This window comes from Panthera onca, chromosome B2 (assembly GCF_046562875.1).
Source record: "Panthera onca isolate mPanOnc1 chromosome B2, mPanOnc1 haplotype 2, whole genome shotgun sequence".
Taxonomy (NCBI): Eukaryota; Metazoa; Chordata; class Mammalia; order Carnivora; family Felidae; genus Panthera; species Panthera onca.
Genome location: NC_138343.1, coordinates 41,217,433 through 41,232,868, shown reverse-complemented (window position 1 = coordinate 41,232,868; position 15,436 = coordinate 41,217,433).

Genomic DNA, 15,436 nt, shown 5'->3' with positions numbered 1-15,436 from the left:
GTAAATAAAGTTAAAAAATAGCTCAACAAATAACTATGATTACCCCATTTAATCTCAGTAAGATGCCTCATATCTCTAATGTCGGGAATTAGTGTTCCTATTTTTGCAAGTTAAGAAATGTAGATTTGCATTCCACAACCACTAATAATTAATGAATCATTTAGGCAATGATCACCAATGGCTGCTAACCCACAAAAAGAGGGACAACCAGACACTGTATGCTTCCTTATGAAAAATAAAATATTCTTGTCAAAAAATCTAACTTGAATCTGATCAAGTCACTACATCTGATTATCTACTGGCAGGAAATATAGAAGACAGTTAAGCAGTACAACAGAGGTATCTGCAAGTAGGCAGATGTTTACAAGTTTATGTTAGCCACTGTAAATAAATACATCATTCTATACAGACGCCTGAGCTAAAGTGTATTTCATTGCCTGTGTACAAAGCAGGATGGGGTGAAGTTAAGTGTGGGGATCTAAGAGCCAGAGGACAAGAGGACTCTTTTTTTTTTTTTAATTTTTAAAAAATGTTTATTTTGAGAGAGAATGAGTAGGGGAGGAGCAGAAAGAGACAGGGCGAGAGAATTCCAAGCAGACTATACTGCCAACTCACGAACCATGAGATCATGACCTGAGCCAAGATCAAGGTGGACGCTTCACCAACTGAGTCACCCAGGCACACCAAGAGGACTCTTTAGAAAGGCCACTTCTGAAAAGAGGGTAAGAGGGGTATTTAATGCTTCTGTTAAAGATTACTCTTCCTTTGCCATCTTCCACTCTAATCCATGGTCAACTTGGTGCTCAGGCACACTGGGAGGGCCCAAGTTTCCACTGACCATCCGAAGAAGGTGGTGCAGGATGTGGCTCCCTCACTTTCATAACACTCCAGTGCCCTAATTTTCCATTGAAAGCTGGGCAAAGGAGTCACCGCTCTAGCAGGATAATTTCTGACTGTCAAAAACAACCAAATAATTTACATTTTCCCCGGAACACAGAGGAGGAAAAATCATTTGAAACAAATTATTTCTCCAGTCCGTATAATTTGGCCCTATAGTTTCACCTAGATTCCCAGAGAAATTTTATCCCATAGTTTCTAAAAAATGAGGCCAAGGGTACAAGTCTGTCTGCTTCCTTCTACTTTGGGGGAGTTGTTAGTAAGTGGAATGACAGCCAGGTGCAAATATGAGGTGGAGAGGGAGAGGAGGAACTCAGTGGTCACTAGTTAATTCACAATCTGTAGAGTGGAAGGATGGCCAAATTTACACTTAAAATAAACAGACAAATAAACAAACCTTAATACTCACATATCCTAGAGAGGTCACCATACACTATGCAGGGCCACAGAGCAAGCACCAGCATTGGTCAGGAGGCAGAGCACAGTTCATGGCCTTTATTGGGCTTTCCATGGAAAAGGCAAGGCAAGGCAGAAGGAACAGTTTAGGATTGGCTAGTCTGAAATAATTTTGGTCAGCTGTAAACTATAGGGGTGGTCCCTAGTAACCTAGTACTGGGAACTGGCATGATTTAGGGTGAGGGAAATACAGTTTACCCTTGAGCAATGTGTGGGTTAGAGTCACCAACACACCCTATCCCCCACCCTATGCATAGTCAAAACTCTGCACATAACTTTTGACTCCCCCAAAACTTTACTAATGGTCCACTGATGACTGGAAGCCTTACTGCTCATGTGAATAGTCAATTAACACATATTTTGTATGTTATATATTTTACATACTCTATTCGTATAATAAAGTAAGCTAGAGAAAAGAAAATGTCATTAAGAAAAATATAAGGCAGAGAATGTACATTTATATATTCATTGAATATATAAATTGAATATATAATATTGTATATTCATTGAAAAAAATCCAGGTATAAGTAGACTTTCAGTTCAAACCCATGTAGTTCAAGGGTCAACTATATTGGCTTAGTGTGTGAGAGTTAGATCAGAAGGTATTTGGGAGTATAAACTCTGGATGGGTTGGTTTGCATGTGAAAGGCATGCTTATAGGCTAGCCTGGGAGAGGCAGTCTCTCCCCAGCCAGAAAGGTTTTTTAACATGTTAAAATGTCATACAGAAAAATTTTTAAGTATTTACAATACAACATGTTTATCTTATAACATATTTTAAATATTTTTTTTGTCAAAATCTCTGAGCTGTATATTTTTAACTCATTAAATGTATGGAAAATGTCTGCCATATAAATGTACTGACAAAGTCTGTCCTCAAATACGTCATCTTCCAATTGAAATAAACAAGTTAATAATGACCCTGTAATAACAACAATATCTCACTCTGAAGTTTATGCTAAATAGACTAAGAAGATATGGCATCTTGCCATGAATTTATCTTTGAATGAAATAAAGTGACCTTATCTGCTGTACTTTTTTTTTTAATGTTTATTTATTTTTGAGAGAGAGAGAGCGGGGGAGGGGCAGAGAGAAGGGAGAACGAGGATCTGAAGCGGTCTCTGTGCTGACAGCAGAGAGTCCAATGCAGAGCTCAAACACAGGAATGGTGAGATCATGACATGAGCCACAGTCAGACACCCGACTGACTGAGTCCCCCAGGAGCTCCTATCTGCTGTATTTCTTACCTACATTCTCTTTGCTTTGTTCTCACAGGACCCTTCCTCAGGAGGAGCTTTGACACTAGCCAAAGAGCAGAAGAGGGGAAGTTAGTAGGTGAAAGTTCCTTTTATCCTTTCACTTGTTGATGGAAATTTGGGTTGTTTCATTTGTTTGTTTGACACTGCTTACTAATCCAAGGAGAAAATTAAGGCACTCACCACCACGCCTACCACTGACACTCTGCTCTCCTCCTGCTATGGCTATACTGTCTCTGCTCCCAAGGCCAACTCCTTGACTTGGGTATTGGATCTCTTCTCTTCTCAACTATTCAGGGACACTGCACCTGCCAGCCATGTAGCTAGCCCTCTGTTTGTCCTGTTCCCATCATCTCCATCAGCAAATATATAAAGCCATGTGATCTTCCACTGCAATTGTTCTCATGGTCCATGGTTTTGTTGGAGAGACACAATTTATAGGCACAACAGGGCCTGTGAATAAACATTTGAAAATGAAAAATTAGGGGCACCTAAGTGGCTCAGTCAGTTAAGTATCCAACTCTTGAGCTCAGCTCAGGTCTTGATCTCAGGGTTGTGAGTTCAAGCCCTGCGTTGGGCTCCATGCCCAGTGTGGAGCCTGCTTAAAAAAAAAAGAGAGAGAAAATGAAAAATTAAAGTATGTGGTAGCAAATGATAATGTGCTAAGTTTCATGGATTCTTTAATAATATAATAGAAGTTTAGAAGGTGGAGAGGTAAGTGTGCTTTTGGGTGGCATAGAGAAACAGAACTGAGGACAGCTGTCTTAGAATTCTCAGGCACAAGCAATGGAAATAGATTCTGATTTTTTAAGTTAAGCTATAAACAGCTCACAGAATCACTGGGAAAGCTAGAGAACCAGGCTCAGAGCCTTAACAGCTAAAATCACAGCCAAAATCACTCCATAATCAGTGTCTGGTGAGAACACCGCTGTCCACTAGATGTCACTCCTCACACCACCTACACCTTCAGGCTGAGAACCGAGCTCCACTGACTGCCAAGGAAACTGGAAGTTGGTGCTGCCAGGAACACTCTTCCATTGATTCTGCTTCTTTCCACCAGTAATTCCAGAGTCAAAGTCTAAGATACTTGCATCTGATCAGCCCAGCCTACGTCAGTGCCAGCACCAGCTGCAAAACGGGGCTGGGAAAGCAAATACCTGATATTTGCAGCTTCTAAAGTGACAAGTGGGGTCTGCATAAAAGATTCATAAGGTGGGAAATTCTCAGATGCTAGGTAGCCTCTACCCACACCCCTCAAAAAAGAAATGTCCACCTACAGTTGGCCAAACCTAGAGGGCAGAAGGAACGGGAATGGTCTGTCAAGAGATCGAGAAGTGGTCTAGGATGGTGGGAATGATTCTCCGAGTGCCTTGGAGAATTCTAGAAAGGCTAGGAATGCTCTTTGTGTTTGGAAGACCTCACCAAGGGCAATTTCAGTCAAATGTTGAGGTCAAATCCAATTATAGAGAATTGGAGAGAAAATGAGGATAAAGATGGGGAGGAATCTAGTATCAAAAATATTGATAATGTTTCCCTCTGTTAATCATCGCAAAAGCACAGTGTGTTTTGATTACTCATGAAGATGATCATCTTTCAGTGTTTTGTTGTTGTTGTTGTTCTTTGGACACTTGTATTCCTCTTTTGTGAATTGCCCGCTCATTCATATATTTTGCTTATTTTTCTATAGAGGTGTTTTTTTCCCCAAGGAATTGCAGGTGCTTTTCATTGATTACAGGTGTGATCCTGTACCTGTCCTACATGTTGCAAATATTTATTCTCAGTTTATTGTCTTTGTGGTTCCTTTATAGTGTCCTTTGCTATTCAATTTTAAATCTTATGTTAAGTGTGTCTTTTCCTTTTTTGCTTCAGAAGGTTGCCCTTATCGTAAAGTTATACAAATGTTTGCCATGACTTTCCTCCAGTATTTTTATTATTTTATCTGGATCTTCTTTATTCCGCATGGCCTGTCAGTTAACACAAGTGCAAGTGTTTCTTGAGTGGAATTGCTAGGTCATTGGTTCACAAGTGTTCAAATTCACAAGATGGTGTTATAAGTTGTTTTGCCAAGTAGTTGAACCAAATTACACTCCCATTAGGAGTGGATGAGAATTTCATGTATATTTTCTGACACCTGGCATTATGAGACTTAATAATTTTTAAGAAACTGGTGGCTAGGGGCGCCTGAGTGTCTCAGCTGGTTGAGCATCCTACTTTGGCTCAGGTCATGATTTCATGGTTCATGAACTCAATCCCCATGTCAGGCTTTGTGCTGACAACTCAGAGCCTGCTTTGAATTCTCTGTGTCCCTCTCTCTCTGTCCCTCCCTCATTTGTGTACTCTTTCTCTCTCAAAAATAAATAAACATTAAAAAAAAACCAAAAACTTGGTGGCTATACATAGTATCTCATATAACGTCTTAATCCTTTTTGTTCACTGAGTTATAATTTACATTCACGTATGTATGCACTGATCTCAAAAAAGTTTGAGAAGTTATGACAAATACATACTATCATCACCCTAATCAAATTCTAGAACATTTTCATCACTCCAGAAAGTTCCCTCCCAACCCTTTCTTGTCAATTCCTGGCCCTCACAGGGGCAACCAAAGTTCTGGTTTGTATCACCATGGATGAATTTTGCTGGTTCCAGCACTTTATTTATTTATTTATTTAATTTTTTTAACCTTTATTTATTTTTGAGACAGAGGGAGACAGAGCATGAATGGGGGAGGGTCAGAGAGAGGGAGACACAGAATCTGAAACAGGCTCCAGGCTCTGAGCTGTCAGCACAGAGCCCGACACGGGGCTCGAAATCACGGACTGCGAGATCACAACCTGAGCCAAAGTCGGACGCTTAACTGACTGAGCCACCCAGGCGCCCCTGGTTCCAGCACTTTATATGAACAGTGTGGATTCTTTTGTGTCTGGCTTCTTTTCCTTAACATCCCATTTTTGAGATTAGTCCATGCTATTGTGTATATAAGTTTGTCCTAAGTAATATTCCACTGCAAAAATACCATAATTTGTTTATCCTTTCATCTGTTGATGGAAATTTGGATTGTTTTCAGTTTTCCAGCAGAAGTTTTTAATTTTAATGAAGTCCAATTTGTCTTTTTTGTTTTGTTTTTCTTTTATGACCAATGCCTTTTACATCATGTCTAAGAAATCTCAGTCTACCCCAAGATTGTGAAGACATTCTGTATTGTATTAGTTTGCTAGGGCTGTATGATCTGTTTTTTACTCACAGTACTTGTGACATCGATGTTATGCCCAGAATTCGTGATCCCCAAAGACCACCAGGGAGCCGAGTCCAATGCAAAAGCAAAGAGCCTTTATTCGAGCTAGCTTGAGCTCAATCCCCTACCTGCACCCAGGGAGCGGTGAGATGCTGGGGAGAGAGAGAGCGAGTTTCAAAAGCACAAAGGTTTTATAGGGGTCTAGGGGCAGTTGGTGAGGTAATGGCTGTGGCCTCAGCCGATTGGCTGGGGAAGGGTCGGAGTCCTGTTACGCAGGTCACCGGGCGTGTTTTGATCGGGAAGTTTGAACGGGTGACGGGAGGTTACTCAAGGGGAGGAGGCATGGTCTGAGGTTTCTGAGATTTTCCCAGAAAGGGCATGTCGGGGACATAGTCACTCAAGGTGGAGGACACAGAACAATATGGAGTCGGCCGGCATAGGTCCGCTCTTTCAATCAAGGGTGAGTTTTTTTCCATACCAAGCAACTTTCTGCAGGCATCAACTGAGTGTCTTACAATTCAATTCATTTCTGACACTAACTACTTGGGGTAAGCGTCAGACTCCATAACTTTAAGAACTTAATCTCCCAAAACTGCCTTTCCTTCAAACATCCACTGAAAAGTTCCAGGTTGCCACCAGCACTTCTGACCAATTGGCTATAACTTGTGAGGGTTCTCACAACTCCCACCTCAGATTCAATAATTTGCTAGAATGGCTCACAGAACTCAAGAAAACACTTTACTATTACTGGCTTATTGTAAGGGATGCAACTCAAGGTCAGCCAAATGGAAGAGACACATAGGACAAGATATGGGGGGAAGGACCATGGAACTTCCTCTTGGCATGCTACCCTCCCAGCACTTTGGTATGTTTACCAATCTGGAAGCTTTCCCAGTCCCATCAGTTAGGGGTTCCATTATTTAAGCATGATTGATTAAATCATTGACCATTGGGAATTAACTCGATCTCCAGCTTCTCTCCCCTTTCTGGAGGTGGGGAGTGGAGGATGGGACTGAACTTTCCAACCCTCCAATCAAGCCTTAGTCTTACCAGCAACCAAACCCTTCCCCCCAAGCCATTTACAGTCTCCCAGGCACTAGTCATCTCATTAGCATACAAAAGATACTCTAAACACTAAGATGATTACAAGGGTTTTAGAAGTTCTGTGCCAGAAACTGGGGACAAACACTAAATACATACATTTCTTTCTTTCCTTCTTTGGTACAAAACACTAAATATATATATTTCTTTCTTTCTTCTCTTTTTTGGTACAAACCAATGTGAGTTCACTCCTTGGTGAGTCAGAAACTCCACCAGGTTGAGTTGTCACACAAAGTAAACTTTATTTGCAGCACATAGGGAGATCACTGGGAATAGCTTCCAAAGCCATGACTCCAGGAGCAAGGGTGGATGGGTTTCTTTTATTTAGGGTTAGGATGAATATATGATAAGGGAGCCTTGCCATCATATGTAGAGGTGGGCATAAGGTCATGTATGCACCTTAAGGAAACATGACTATATTGTATTTACCTAACATTGTATGTTATGTAAATGAGGCTTGTGCTCCTCATTGGGCAGAGATTTTATTTATTTAATTAACTTATTTTAAAGTTTATTTTGAGAGAGCTGGGGGGGGGGGGGAGGCAGAGAGAGACTCCCTGATGAGGGATTGTGGGGCAAGTTGAGGGCAAAATACAGGCTAATAATACCCCTTTCTGCCAGGTGGAATATGTATGATATTCCTTGGACACTCCTGGCTATCCAAGAACAAAGGAAAGGAAAGGGGTTTAAATGCTGGCCATGGTAACATGGGATGCTAAGGCAAATGAAAAATTAAATTCCCTTACTGCCTACAGCCCATTGACAAATCCTTGAGACCAGTAGAGTGACCTCCCTCTAGGAACTCAGCTGCCTCAAGGATGATACTTTGTTGGGGGCAAAAGGAACCTTAGTTTAACATTATCCCAGCCTCAAGGATCCTGTAAGTTATCTCAACTGCCCCAAGATATATGCTGGCAATCATACTCCAAGCTTATGGCTCCCTGATACCCATCTGAAGGGTCTCATGACTGAGATTTTATTAAACGGTAATAAATGGTGTTTCCCTAGCAAGAGCTAGCCCCTCAAGGTCCTGGAAACCTTGCTTCCAAAATGCCTTAGAGACTTACACTATCCCTGACCCCCTCCAACCTGAGGGTATATAATGAGTTAGCTGTCAAGACCCCAGGGCAGCTCTTTCTGCCAATGGGTCCTGTCCCTGTGCTTTAATAAAGTCACCTTTTTGCACCAAAGATGTCTTCAAGAATTCATTCTTGGCTGTCGGCTCTGGACCCCCCACCATCACCCCAAAACTTCATCATTTGGCGCCCAACGTGGGGCTTAGAGTCTTTTCATATGGACTCTGACCCAGCACAAATTTGGTGAGTATACTTTCTCTTTTCCTCCTTTACTCTCATTTCAGGGACTTTTTGAGAAGTATGATCTTATTGGAACATTTTCATGTCAATTGCTCAGGCTACAGTCCTCTAGCCTGTGGCTGCTCTAATGGGGAGGAGAAAGCCTGCTTCTTGGTTGGAAGTTAGTACCCTGGCCGGAATGGTATTAAGACCCAGAAACTTGATGCCCTCTCTTTATTCCTGTCCTTATACAAAGTTGTCTGTCTTGGGCATGGGGCAGCCACCTAAGTGACCAGGACAGCCCATAGAGCAATTTGGAAGGAAAGGGGACTGTTATCAAGCCATAACTCCCCAGTCAAATACGGACCTGACATTCTTGCTCTTCTTGAGGCTGTACACCTACCTAAGGAGGCAGCCGTGATTCACTTCAAAGGGCATCAAAAGGATATGACCTTAGAATCTAATGGAAACAATTTATCACATCATGCAGCCAAATTGGCAGCACAGAATAAGTAGCAACTAAGTCTAATATCAGTCTTAACCCCAATGAAGTACATAACTCCAGTCTATTCAGACCAGGAGATCCACATTGCCCAGGAACGGAGCTACACTAAAAATGCGCAGGACTGGTTTGTTAATAATGAGGGAAAAACCTTTATACCCAAAAATAGTCAATGGAAGGTAATATAGAGTTTACACCAAGGTACCCATTTGGGCAAAGATGCTCTTAGACATTTAATCAGTAATGTATTTGATGGAGAAAATTTAACAGCTACAATAAAACAGGTCTGCCAATACCGTATTATTTGTGCACAGATAAACCTAGAGGGCGCAGTCAGCCTCCCACCACTTTTAAAACCAGTCCAAAGGCATAGATCATATCTAGGAGAGGACTGGCAACTTGATTTCACACAGATGCGCAAAACGGTTCTACAAAATAGAAAGGCTGGGAGCACCTGGGTGGCTCAGTTGGTTAAGCATCAGACTTTGGCCCAGATAATGATCTCACAGTTTGTGAGTTTGAGCTCCACGTCAGGCTCTGTGCTGACAGCTCAGAGCCTGGAACATGCTTCAGATTCTGTTGTCTCCTTGCTCTCTGCCCCTCCCCGCCTTCTTTCTCAAAAATAAATAAACATTAAAAAAAAAAAAAAAAAAAAAGAATGGCTCTAGATGTTTTATCAGTAGCCCAAGGTGACACATGCACTATTATTAAAACAGAATGTTGTGTATATCCTGGACTATCATAAAAACATCTCAGTGTTCTTAAAAGATATGAATACCCAAATTGGGGCTTTACAAAATTCCTCTCTCTTTTTCAATGATTGGTTAAACTCCTGGACTGGAGGATTCTTGTCAACTACCAAAGAACTTTCATTTGGGCTGATCTTCTTAGTTATTCTACTTGTGCTTTGCTGTTTTCTCCCACGTCTTTTTGCTTGGTGCCAAGACTCCATCACTACAATGACTTCTCCACGACAAATGATCCTTACCCATGGAGATACCACCTACTGTCCATGTTGGATTCAGCTGCCTCTGCTTTTCATAACTCCTCCATGTGTTCCCCACCTGATTTATATTGACCCATATAGGTAGGGACAACTCCACCCCAACTCTGCAGGAAGAAATTACAGAAGATGGTATCTTCCACTTTCAGCAACCTTAAAGATTTAAGGGTCAAAACTGTTCAAGGGGGATATGATGAGGGAGGTGGGGCAAGTTGAGGGCAAAATACAGGCTAACAGCACCTCCTCCCCAGGTGGAATATGTGTGATATTCCTTGGACACTCCTGGCTATCCAAGAACAAAGGAAAGGAAAGGGGTTTAAGTGCTGGCCATGGTAATATGGGAAGCTAAGGCAAATGAAAAATTAAATTCCCTTACTGCCTACAGCCCATTGACAAATCCTTGAGACCAGTAGAGTGACCTCCCTCTAGGAACTCAGCTGCCTCAAGGATGATACTTTGTTGGGGGCAAAAGGGAACCTTAGTTTAACATTATCCCAGCCTCAAGGATCCTGTAAGTTATCTCAACTGCCCCAAGATATATGCTGGCAATCATACTCCAAGCTTATGGCTCCCTGATACCCATCTGAAGGGTCTCATGACTGAGATTTTATTAAACGGTAATAAATGGTGTTTCCCTAGCAAGAGCTAGCCCCTCAAGGTCCTGGAAACCTTGCTTCCAAAATGCCTTAGAGACTTACACTATCCCTGACCCCCTCCAACCTGAGGGTATATAATGAGTTAGCTGTCAAGACCCCAGGGCAGCTCTTTCTGCCAATGGGTCCTGTCCCTGTGCTTTAATAAAGTCACCTTTTTGCACCAAAGATGTCTTCAAGAATTCATTCTTGGCTGTCGCCTCTGGTCCCCCCCATGACCCCAAAACTTCATCAATCCTAAGCAGGCTCCACACTGATAGTGGAGGGCTCTAACTCACGAACCACAAGATCATGACCTGAGCCAAAATTAAGAGTTGGACATTTAACCAACTGAACCACCTAGGTACCCCCAGAGATTTTAGTATTATAATGAGATAAAGGTAGTTGTTGATCACTCTAGAGGTCATTCTGATAAGGTTTGAAGTATTGGGGTTCAGAGCTGACGGCCAAGAAAGAATTCTTGAGACATCTTAAGTGCAAAAGAGGTGGTTTTATTAAAGCACGGGGACAGGACCCATGGGCAGAAAGAGTTGCAATTGAGGAATGACTGATTATATAAGATTTTCTATTCTGTGGAGGGGAGCGTGACATCAGGACTCCAGGAAATTGAGTCTATAGGTTTCTGGAGATTGTGTTTTTTCTTGCATATCATTAAAGATGGTTGCAAACTGATGGAGACTCATGTCCTTCAGAACTATTTGTTTTTCCCTTTCTTTTGTTCTTGGGCAGTTTGAGTGCCTGAGGAATGTCACACAGATCCCACCTGGGGGTGGGGGGTTGTTGTGGGTGTTAGCTTATGCTTTGCTCTCAGCTTGTCTTTGGCTCCCTCATTCCAGGGTCCATCTGTGCAGGTAAGAGTCAGGGGTTAAGTTCAAACTGGTCTGGAACAGCTGGAGGTCTTGTCAGGGCAGTCACTCTTCCTCCAGGGGTGGTTTTGCTTTCCCTTTGCCCGAGTTAAGAGATAAACTGGAAAGAAAAGGAAAAAAATGTGGGACAAAGGTTGGTGAGTACAAGCAGGTGAGCAGTAAAGATCAGGTCTTGAGAAGGAGCTGGTGACAATTTCATTTAAATTTATTTTTGTCAACATGTTGCAAACAAAGGAAATCAAATACAGGATAATGCATTATAATTTTACACTTATTTTAATGAAATACATTTATGCTTTCAAACATAAGTATGATTCTTCTGTAAGTACATTGATTGCATTTATTTCTTTTTTTAAATTTTAGTTTCACTAAGGTATAATTGACAAAAAAATTTGTAAGACATCTCAAGGGTAAGTCGTGGTGTTTTGATAAATGTATGTGTTGTGAAGGAATCCTCCCCATCTAGTTAATTAACACATCCATCATCTCCCACATTTATCATTTTTGTGTGTGTGACAACATTCAAGTTTTACTCTCAGCAGATTCCTTTTTTAAAAGGATATTATTTATTTATTTTTAGTTTTTAGTAAGCTCTCCACCCAACGTGGGGCTCAAACTCACAACCCTGAAATCGAGAGCCACATGCTCTACCGACCGAGCCAACCAGCACCCCCCCAACAAATTTCAATGACACAATATAGTATTATAAACTGTATATAAACCGTGTTTTATATCAGACCCTCGGAACTTAACTCATTTTATAACTGGAAGTTTGTACCTTTTTACTAACTCTCCTTATCTTCTGCCCCCACCCTCCTCACCCCACCCCTGCCTCTGGCCACCACTTTTTTATTCTGTCTCTATAATTTTGATTCCCCCTCACTCACACACACACACACACACACACACACACACACACACACATAAGTGACACTGTGCAGTATTTATCTTTCTCTGGTTTGTTTCACTTAGCATAATGCCCTCACAGTGTATCCATATTGCTGCAAGTGGCAGGACTTCCTTTTTTTCTCATGGCTGAATATTCCATATATACATAATCACATCTTCTTTATTCATCCATTGATGGACACTTAGGTGGTTTCTATATCTTGGCTACTGTGAATAATGCTGCAGTGAATGTGGGGGTGCAGATACCTCTTTGATACTCTGTTTTCATTTCCTTTGGATATATACCTAGATGTAAGATTGCTGGATCATATGGTAGTTCTATTTTTAATTTTTGGAGGACACTTCATGCTGTTTTCCATAGTGACTGTGATGAGGGAGCATGGGGCAAGCTGAGGGCAAAGTACGGGCTAACAGCACCTCCTCCCACCCCCGAGTGGGATATGTGAGATATTCCTCCGACACTCCTGGCTGCTCAAGAACAGGGGAAAGGAAAGAAAGCAAATGGTTGACTGATGGAAATCATAGGCATGCAGGACAGGAGTCTCCTTCAGTTTACAGATAACTTAGTAAACTGCAAGAAAAAGGCAATCTTATCCATAGCCTAATCTCCAGAAACCTATAGACTCCATTTCCTGGAGCCCTAATATCACCCTCATCAAGATGTAAGGGGGATTAAGTGCTTGCCATGATGATGTAGGAAACAAAGGCAAATGAAAAATTAAATTCCCTTACTGCCTACAGCCCATTGATGAGTCCTTGAAACAGGCAGAGTGACCCTCCTCTAGGAGCTCAGCTGTCTGTATGATGACACTTTGCTAGGGGCAAAAGGGAATCTTGACTTAACGTCATCCTGACCCCCAGGATCCTGTAAGTTTAGTTTAACATATAAAAATTCCTTTGGAAACTTCCTTTATCTCAACTGCCCCAAGGTATATGCTGGCAATCATACTCCAAGTTTATGGCCCCCTAATATACATCTGAAGGGTCTCATGACTGAGGTTTTACTAAACGGTAATAAATGGTGATTTTCCTAACAAGAGCTAGCCCTCTCCAGGTCCTGGAAACCTTGCTTCCAAAATACCTTAGGGACTTAAGCTGTCCCTCACCCCCTCCCAACCTGAGGGTATATAATCAGTTACCTGTCACAACCCCAGTGCAGCTCTTCCTGCCCATGGGTCCTGTCCCTGTGCTTTAATAAAATCACCTTCCTGCACCAAAGACGTCTTCAAGAATTCTTTCTTGGCCTTTGGCTCCGACCCCCACCATCATTCCAAACCCCATCAGCTGCACTAGTTTACATTCCTACCAACAGCGGACAAGAATTCCATTTTCTCCACATTCTCAACACTTGTGATCTCTTGTCTTTTTTGATGATAGCCATTTTAATAGGTGTGAGGTGGTATCTCATTGTGATTTTTTTTAAGTTTATTTATTTGTTTATTTTGTGAGGGAGAGCATGTGCACCTGTGCCCACGTGCAGGGAGGGAGGTGCAGAGAAAGAGAATCCCAAGCAGGCTTTGCACTGTCAGCGTGGAGCCTGACTTGGGGCTCAAACTCTCAAACCATGAGATCATGGCCTGAGCCCCAAATCAAGAGTCAGATGCTTAACTGACTGAAGCACCCTGCTGCCCCTTGTTGTAATTTTGATTTGCATTTCCCAGATGATTAGTGATACTGAACACCCTTTCATGTTCCTGTTAACCATTTATTTCTCTTCTTTGGAAAAATGTCTATTTAGTTTCTCTGCCCATTTTTTAATCAAATCATTTTTTGCTATTGAGTTGTATTTGTCCTTATATATTTAGAATAGTGATCTCTTATCAGATATATGATTTGTAAGTATTTTCTCCTATTTTGTAGGTTACTCTTTTCTTTTTTCTTTTATATATTTTTTACGAGAGGGAGAGAGAGAGAGCACACCTAGGCACCCTTGTAGGTTGCCCTTTTCAATTTATTGATTGTTTCCCTTGCTCTGCAGAATCTCTTTAGTTTGATGTAGTCCTGCTTGTTTATTTTAGCTTTTGTTGTCTTTGCTTTTGGTGTCAAATCTAAAAAATCATTGCTAAGACCAATATCTAGGAGCTTGCCCTTACCTCTTCTAAGAGTTTTATGATTTCAAGTCTTCTGTTCAAGTCTTTAATTCATTTTGAATTGATTTTTGCGTATGGTGTGAGATAGGGGTCCAGTTTCATTCTTTTGCATGTGGCTGTCCAATTTTCCCAACACAATTTATTGAAAAGACTCTCCATTCCCCATTGTATATTCTTGGCTCCTGTGAGAAATAACCTCACCAACCCAATCAAAGGAGGGGTGCGGAGACTCAGAGCACAGTGAAGCAAGGCTTTAATCATTGTTCTTGCAAGAGTGGGTGTGTGATGAACAGATGCACTCGGGGCAGTTACAGCAGACAATTTATCTCCTAGCATGCAAGTCCATCCCCTGGTTCCTCACTGGCTGAATACTACAGAGGTTACAGCCTTACCCAGAGGTTGCCTATGCCCATGTAAGGCAAAAAGTAGTCTGACTGGAACAAATTTACATTCCCTGAGGTGATGCAGAGACTTTCAGTCCCTTTTTCCTTTGTTCTTTGGCACATGTTCATTGCAAACACATGAAAATAAGCCCACGAAACAGAGAGGGGAAGAACCAGGAAGTGAAGTGTCCAGGGTTTGGGATTCCATTGTGGGGGGTGGTTCGTACATATTTCCAATATGTTGTAAACCTGCTGTTAACTAGACAGCATGGTTTTTATTTGGTATTTCTGAAAATGAATCATCTCCCTTCTCACAGCTCTTTATTGTAAATCGACTATATATGCATGAGTTTATTTCTGAGGTCTCTGCTGTTCTGTTGATCTAGGTGTCTACTTTAATGGCAACACTGATACAGAGAACAAAGGCAAAAGAAATGTAGAAAAAATTCAATCGCTTTACAACTTGCAGCCCATTGATAAGTACTTGAGACAGCAGAGTGACCTTCCTCAAGGAGCTCAACTATCTCAATGTTAATACTTTGCTAGAGACAAAAAATAACCTTAGCCTGACATTAGCCTGACCTCCAAGATCCTGTACGTCTTCTTTAACATATAAAAATCCATTTGGAGGGGCGCCCGGGTGGCTCAGTCAGTTAAGTGTCTGACTAGATTTTGGCTCAGGTCATGATGTCATGGTTCGTAAGTTTGAGCCCTGTGTTGGGCTCTATGCTGGCAGTGTGGAGCCTGCTTGGGATTCTCTCTCTCTCTGCCCCTCCCCAGCTCTCGTTCTT